The 8,678-nt window shown below is 44.3% G+C and overlaps 1 long non-coding RNA gene across 1 annotated transcript in view; it reads right to left on the bottom strand.

Annotated features, from left to right (window-relative positions):
• Window positions 1-2,529: 2,529 nt before the first annotated feature.
• LOC134943572 (uncharacterized) overlaps window positions 2,530-8,678 on the bottom strand; it is a 28,730-nt gene continuing 22,581 nt past the window's right edge. The window contains exons 11-14 of the long non-coding RNA XR_010181615.1: window positions 8,512-8,569; window positions 7,180-7,215; window positions 3,998-4,061; window positions 2,530-2,672 (exon numbers count right to left, since the gene is read on the bottom strand). This is a non-coding gene — a long non-coding RNA (uncharacterized LOC134943572). The remainder of the gene's footprint in view (window positions 2,673-3,997; window positions 4,062-7,179; window positions 7,216-8,511; window positions 8,570-8,678) is intronic.

The following is an 8,678-nucleotide window of genomic DNA, read 5'->3' as shown; positions in this document are numbered from 1 at the left end:
TACAGCATAATCAAAACCAATGGGCTTATGCATCTGTCATTCGGCACGTGTCCGAGTGGTGAAGTGTGCCGCTTCCCATGCGAGTCCTGGGTTTGATTCCCAAAGTGCGAATGCATGTAAATTTTTTCCTGACACTTTATTCATTTTTTTATTTTTGTTACTATTGTACTGTACTATACTTTCACAGAAGTTTTACATAAAGCAGGGCAAAGCTGCAGGAGCTGTATTCTATAAAATACACAGCGGCTACGAGGATAAGGTTCTATGCACCGTATGGTACACATACATTTCTGTAGCAGGCCAAACTCGATTGAAATGGCTATTGTCCGTGACCCCCACCTTGTGGCAGCACTCAGCTATGGGGCGAGAAACGGCATAGGTTTTGCAGGCTACAGTGCAATGCTGAAGGAGCGTCTGAATACCCTAGCTAAAACACACAGGGGTTATAGGGATAAGCGAGCTCTATGCACATTACAATACACCGGACTTGATCGCATAGCAAGTTGATAAAACGTCCAGCACCCGTTACCCCTGCCTTGTGGCAGCGCTCAGCTATGGGGCAAGCAACGGCATTGGTTTGCAGGCTACAGTGCAATGCTGAAGGAGCGTCTGAATACCCTAGCTAAAACACACAGGGGTGATAGGGATAAGTGAGCTCTATGCATATTTTGATACACCGGACTCCATCGCATACCAAGTTGATAAAACATCTGGCACCCGTGACCCCCCACCTTGTGGCAGCGCTCAGCTATGGGGCGAGCGACGGCATAGGTTTTGCAGGCTACAGTGCAATGCTGAAGGAGCGTCTGAATATCCTAGCTAAAACACACAGGGGTGATAGGGATAAGTGAGCTCTATGCACATTTTGATACACCGGACTCAATCGCATACCAAGTTGATAAAACATCCGGCACCCGTGACCCCCCGCCTTGTGGCAGCGCTCAGCTATGGGGCGAGCGATGGCATAGGTTTTGCAGGCTACTTCATTCATTTTTTTATTTTTGTTACTATTGTACTGTACTATACTTTCACAGAGGTTTTACATAAAGCAGGGCAAAGCTGCAGGAGCTGTATTCTATAAAATACACAGCGGCTACGAGGATAAGGTTCTATGCACCGTATGGTACACATACATTTCTGTAGCAGGCCAAACTCGATTGAAATGGCTATTGTCCGTGACCCCCACCTTGTGGCAGCACTCAGCTATGGGGCAAGAATACCCTCCAACATTTTTCACATGAAAACCAGATCAAATTAGGGGGCTGCTGTTGTCTGTTCTCGTTCTCTGTTCTGGTTGGTATGCGATCGAGTCCGGTGTATCAAAATGTGCATAGAACTCGCTTATCCCTATCACCCCTGTGTGTTTTAGCTAGGATATTCAGACGCTCCTTCAGCATTGCACTGTAGCCTGCAAAACCTATGCCGTCGCTCGCCCCAATGCTGAAGGAGCATCTGAATACCCTAGCTAAAACACACAGGGGTGATAGGGATAAGCGAGCTCTATGCACAATACGATACTGTACCATACCCTCCAACATTTTTCACATGAAAACCAGATCAAATTAGGGGGCTGCTGTTGTCTGTTCTCGTTCTCTGTTCTGGTGTCCGTATGTGCCAGTGTTCCAAAATCAAAAGACAAAAACTAAAACTAAAACAAAAAACAAAACAAAAACAAAAAATGCTTTACCCCACACCACCCTCAAAAAATGAGAACATTTTATAGTTGATATTGTGACTGTATTTGTGATGTCACCTTTTTATTAAAGTACCGTACAGTATGTGTGATGTTGGATTTTTTATTACAGTATGTGTGATGTTACATGTTCCTACTGATTTTGTCCCACATCCTCTGCTGTAAATAAAGTGTTTCTATCCCCAAGAGTCCGAGTCCATTGTGCTGTGTCCATCTGGGGCCTTGTGCTGTGTTCATCCAGGGGCTGCTGTTGTCTGTTTCCATTCTCCGTTCTGGTGTCCGTCTGCGCCAGTGTTCCAAAATCAAAAGACAAAAACTAAAAATAATACAAAAAACAAAACAAAAAAATGCTTTACCCCGCACCCCCCCCCCCAAAAAAATGAAAAAAAATTTAAGTTGATATTATTACTGTATATGTGTTGTTACCTTTTTAGTAAAGTACTGTACAGTATGTACGATGTTGGCTTTTTTATTACAGTATGTGTGATGTTACATGTTCCTACTGATTTTGTCCCACGTCCTCTGCAGTAAATAGAAAGATGTGTTGTCCAATTTTTGTATTACCTACTGCCTCATACTGTATACTGTACTCTGTAAATTAGTACTACTGTATGGGGAAAATTCAGTTAAGGGTTGTAATACAATTCTGGTAATGGATTATTGTCATTTGCTCTTATCCGTTACCAGAATTTAATTTGAAACTGCAAGATAATTGTAGGATGTAGAGTATGCCTACTGTAGCTTATAGATGACCTGAGATTCTGTCATACAGTATAGTACAGTAAGTAAGGTACAGTACTGTACCATGCAGTAAAATATAAAAATATACAACGGAGTTCAATAAATATTTTTAATGAACAAATTTACAAAAAAAATAAACAATTTAAATTTTAAAGTGATCTAAACAAAAAATAAAAAAACTGGTCCACTATCATGTGGACCAATATTTGAATGGCCTGGAGGGTCATCAGCAGCTGTTCTGTGGGACAAAAAGGACAGTATTGCAAACATAAATATACTGTACAGCGTAATAGTGGTAATACAGTACTCTATATTAGAAAATCTGGATATTCACAGTGTACTGTACATGGCCGCAACTAGGGGGGCGAAGGGGGCATGTGCCCTGGGTACAGAATCTGAGAGGGTGCAGATATGGGTACTCTGCCTCCCCTCCTTCCTCTCAGCCCTAAGGGGCTACCGTCTGCCAGGTCCAAGAACTCCCCCCTCTCCGGCAACTAGAATACTAATGAATGGGACAGGGGCAGTGACCATGGACTCTCCAGCTGCCCCCTTTCATTTTCCCATGGGCTGGTTCATGGCCATTCATACACTCCTGTGCCTGTGTAAGCAAAGTCTGCCCCAGGCCTGTTCCCCAGTTCCTCCCCCTTCCTGCATGTAGCTCCAACAGAAGACCACAGGGACCTAAGGGGCTACCTACTGCCAGGTCCCAGACAGAACCCTCGCTGCGGGTCCCAGCTCCTCACTACCACCAAAGTGGACTCCTGGGAAACTAACCCCCCCCCCCCCACTGGCAACTACAACATTTATGGCCGTTCACACACTCCTGTGCCTGTGTAAACTATGTCTGCCCCTGGCCCTGTTCCTTAGCACGTCCCCCTTCCTGCACGGCAGCTCCACCAGAGGAGGAAAGGGTGAGAGGAAGCAATAGCAGCCAATAATTAGTCTGGGCACTGAGGTGAGGTCTCTATACGCCAGGACAGCTGCTGCCTCCCAAAGAGTGGTCCTCAGTCCCAACTGGCATGCAGGGCTTTGTAGTCCTACAGCAGTTGGCCAGCCAGAGTCATTGTTCCCCCTCCCCCATTGTGATACAGTGACTGCATGGCTCATATCAGGTACATAACACCAGCCAGTCCTAGGGACTCCTCTCTGCAGCCACGATAACCCACATTTTGTATCCCCCCTCCCCAGAAAGTTGGTATTACTCCTCTTTAAATGGTCCTAGGTACTGACTGGCATGCTAGGCTTTGTAGTCCTACAGAAGTTGGCTAGTCAGAGTCCCCCACAATACTGTATCTGAGGTGCATGTTAATTTTCTTGTGTTCCTATCCATTTTCCTAGGGAATGTGTGCTGGATGCACCCTGATGGTGCTGGTTGTCACTTTACCAATTGTTTATTACTGTGTTTTTGACACTTCCAAAGTGTGTGTGTACATGGGAGGTGCCGAATTACTGACTTGCCTCGGGTGCAAAAATCCTAGTTTCGGCCCCGCACTGTATTGTCACTACAATAAATAGAACACTACTGTATGCTGTTGAGGTAATTTAAGCATTGCTATAGTTTACCTCTAGTATAAGTGTCCAGCCCATTTTTCTTGGCCCTGTCTGGGGTCCCCATATATCATTGGCTCTGTATTGGAGGAAAAAAAACATTAGTCACATTCCAATACTATACAATTACTACTGTATACTGTAGGTAAAGTATTATACTGTACTGCTGTTATTCAAAATATAAAGTACTGTACAAGAGTTTAGCTTCAACATGTCATAAACAAATTATCAAAAGAATAAAACACCACAGTACAAGTACAGATCATGGTAAATACTGTATTGTAGTCATTTATGCATTAGCAGTCATGACATTTCATGACAGCTTCAGTGTGGCAAAAACAGAGGGTTACAGTACTGTAGGTGGTGTGTAGGGAGTACTATAAATAATAGTGGACTGTACTCAGAGCCAGCCATAACCAATATGATGCCCTATGCAAGATTTTGGCTGGTGCCTCCTTGCACAGATGCTAGTTCCTCCTCTGACCCTATACCCCTTTCCCAGGACCATCACCCCACACCCATAGCAGTCCTCATTTTGGTGCTCCTATTACCTATATTTTAAATAGGAACAGTGTGCACATTCGGTGTGCAGCCCAAAGCTGGGAAGGGGCATGGCCACACAATAATACCCCAGTTGAAATTACACCACACAGTACTGCAACTTTATTCACATTATACTGTATCATGCAATAGTGTCTCTTATTCACGTTACATCACACAGTAGTACCACGTTACTGTACTCCTCACAGTAGTGCCCCTTTTTCACATTACACCACATCATATTGATCTTTATTCACAATAGACCACACAGTAGTGCCCTTTCTATTCGTTAAGCAACAAAGTACTGTAGTACCCCTTATACGCATAATGCTGCATATTAGTAATGCATTTCATATGCAGATAGAGACGCAGTCACACACAGAATATAGGCATGCTGCATATCATGTTAATCAGCAGAAGCTGCTTGTGCCACTAGGCATTTGCTGAGTATGCCTGTATCTAGGCTCCAACTGTACTGTAAGTAACAGAAGGAAAAGCACAATGGGTAGGAGGTACCTGCTCAAAAGATCTTATAGTACTGTACAGTACGTTGGGGTAATTCAGACCTGATTGTACTGCTGTGTTCAGATATTCACCCTTGCTAGTGTGCAAATGCATGTGTATGCCAAGTTGTGAAAATCCAGTATGTGCAGTCTGTGCACAGCCCAGGACTTACTCCTACTGTGCGATGAGACCAGGCTGATTGGGGACCGAGCTGACGTCAAACACCCTCCCTAAAAACTCTTGTGTACAAATGCGTTTTTCCAGACACTCCCAATAAATGGTCAGTTTTCACCCACAAATGGCCTCTTCCTGTCAATCACCTTGTGAACACCTGTGCGATCATAATTTTTGCACCAGTCGGTCGCTGTTTGGCGACATGCGTGAGCATTGCGGTACGCACAGCAGCCATCAGGTCTGAATCACCTCCACTGTACATTTGGATTGCATACGCAATCCCACCGGATGGGATACTGGCTGTTTACAGTATATCCCAACAGCTGCATCCCTCCTGCCAGAACGCCGGCAGAGGGATGAGTGCTCCAAGTCTCCTTGCAGCCTTGCTGCTCTCACCACACAGCAGACCTGGTGACTCGCATCGCTCCACACAGGATCTATTCTGACTCTAAGGGTGTCATGGACACCCACAAGTGGGATCAGAATTTTAGCGCAGGGATTACACCTATTGGCATTGTCACTGTTACCGCGACAGGCAGCATTTAACTGCAACCCATACATTCTAAAGGGAATGAGCAGAAAGACAGACTGTCAGTATGGAATAGAGGGATAGAATAAAAGATGGCTGGGTGTAATGAAGAAGTGGGCCTTGAGAGCCTGTTTTACAATCAAGTTTAATATACAGTACTGTACAGTACTTTAAACTTGGAGAATTCCAGAGATACAGTACTGTACAGTACTTTAGACTTGGAGAATTCCAGAGATACAGTACTGTACAGTACTTTAGACTTGGAGAATTCCAGAGATACAGTACTGTACAGTACTTTAGACTTGGAGAATTCCAGAGATACAGTACTGTACAGTACTTTAGACTTGGAGAATTCCAGAGATACAGTACTGTACAGTACTTTAGACTTGGAAAATTCCAGAGATACAGTACTGTACAGTACTTTAGACTTGGAGAATTCCAGAGATACAGTACTGTACAGTACTTTAGACTTGGAAAATTCCAGAGATACAGTACTGTACAGTACTTTAGACTTGGAGAATTCCAGAGATACAGTACTGTACAGTACTTTAGACTTGGAGAATTCCAGAGATACAGTACTGTACAGTACTTTAGACTTGGAGAATTCCAGAGATACAGTACTGTACAGTACTTTAGACTTGGAGAATTCCAGAGATACAGTACTGTACAGTACTTTAGACTTGGAGAATTCCAGAGATACAGTACTGTACAGTACTGTAGAGAGCAGCTTCTGCAAAATATTGGAGGTGACAGTGTAAGGAAGAAATCAGTAGTCGGGATATGCAGCATGCATTTGTGGAGTGAAGAGGGTGTAAAAGGAGAGAATGTACAGTATGTACTGTAAGGTTATGTCAGAGGGTGTGAAGATGATCAGCTCAGTGATAGACATGTTACAGTAAGTTAGAGTACAGTACAGTGCATTATGTATTTTTCTCCTTACCAGCTGTCTCCTCCACAGGTTGGCAACGGACCGTAAAAAGATAAAATACAGTTAGGGTGTGTACACACGGTGAGATGCTTGCTATGCCAGATTTTTACTTGTGATTTCCCTTGAACTCCCCGGAGCCCAGATAGCACAGATTTTGACTAACTTTTCTTGAGATATGGACTATGTGTGCTTACAAGTTTGGCTTATGTGAGATGTCATTGACGTGAGATGAACTAGATAGTACACCGATCTAGCAAGGATTGACTTGCCTGCACAGTCTATCTTTTCTTGCGATGCCGACCTGGCGGGACCGTGCATCGGAATCGAATCGGGATCACAAGGTGACTTTTACCTTGCGATATACACTAACTTTTCTTGCGATTTTGACTGTATAGTCAAAATCGAAAGAAAATATCTCACCGTGTGTACACACCCTTAGTCATATCAGTTTGACTTAAAACAATTTAGGAGAAAAAAAAATTACTGTAATTACAGTACTAACTATTGCTACTGTATATTTACCAAAAATATATTCTGGCCACTGCTCGTCGTCTGTAGCTAAGAGAGACAAATATAAGATACAGTATACAGTAAAAAGTATAGTAACAGTACACTAGTGTCCAGGCCCGGTGACAGGTGGGTAAAAAAGGGATGCTTGTGACAGGCACCGTGATTCCAAGGGGCCCCAGACCTTCAGAAAATTTGTGAGTGGCCCGTATGCTGCTGATTATGACTAAGGTAGCGACTTTTTACATTTTTAATTATGTATACTGTACATATTTACTAAGTACAGTACTGTAGGGCAGCTTACAGGGACAGTACTGTACTGTATGTGCATGTGCTACCCATTTACACTCCGTTCAAGATGGCATATTGTACAGTACAGTGAAAATAAATAGCGGTTACTGTACTGGTAATTTTTGGGATGACAGTATCAGCATAAGCACCCAATTGCGGCCCCCAAACAGATGCCACCCCCTAGGTACAGTACGTGCCTCTTGTGCCTAATGGGAAATTCATAACTGACAGTAGCTAGAGAGAGAGATGAATGGAGAGACTATGTGGGTCATTCCGACCCGTTCGCTCGCAGCGTTTTCATGCAGCAGAGTGAACGGGTCCCTGCTGCGCATGCGCCGGCGCCTTTGTGCACCTGCGCATGCGGGGCGGCCAACAGCCGTAGCAGGACAGCGATCGCCTCTGCTTGATTGACAGGCAGAGGTTATCGATGGGCATGAGGGGGCGAAACGGCTGCATTTGGCCGCCATTTCGTAGGCGCGGTCCGGCCAACGCACGCGTGGCCGGATCGAACGGGGGGTGGGCCACAGCGGCTGCGTGACGTCACGCTGAAGCTGCACTGGCTGGGAGTTACTCCTGAAGTGCAAAGGCATAGCCGCTGTGCGATGCCTTTGCACTTCTGTGAGGGGGGCTGGACTGACATGCGGGGCTGACTAGCCCTGTTCTGGGCATCCCCTTGCATGTCAGGAGAGTTGATCATAGCTGTGCAAAATTTTGGAATGACCCCCTCTGTCAGGTAGAGAGAGAGACACACAGGAAAATTTAGTAAGATCGGAGACTTTTTTTTAGAACCAGTGATGTTGCCCATAGCAACCAATCAAATATTACCTACAGCATTATAATCTGTAAGTGTAGCTAGATAAATTTTAATTAATGTGGAATGTGATCGGTTGCTAATGTATGGGCAACATCACCAGTTCAAAAAAACACCCATCTAAAGTCCCCCATCCACTATTCCGATTTGTGCAATTTTCATCCGATTTCTATGCATTTGCCAGTAAAATTTTATGAAAAGTGCTACTCTGATTGCATCAGATCAATGTCAGTAATAATTCTTACCACTAAATGCCGCCTCATCATCCTCCCCCCTCCTCCGTGGCCTGTTCCAGTGTAGGGCCTGAGAAAAAAAGGTTCATTCCAGGAAATACTGTACTATTTTCAACACAATACTGCACATAGAAACATAGAATTTGACGGTAAATGCTGTAAGAACCACTTTGCCCATC

Source organism: Pseudophryne corroboree, chromosome 7 (assembly GCF_028390025.1).
Source record: "Pseudophryne corroboree isolate aPseCor3 chromosome 7, aPseCor3.hap2, whole genome shotgun sequence".
Lineage (NCBI taxonomy): Eukaryota > Metazoa > Chordata > Amphibia > Anura > Myobatrachidae > Pseudophryne > Pseudophryne corroboree.
Note: the sequence above shows the minus strand (reverse complement) of the source record. Positions and strands in the feature narration are given on the sequence as shown.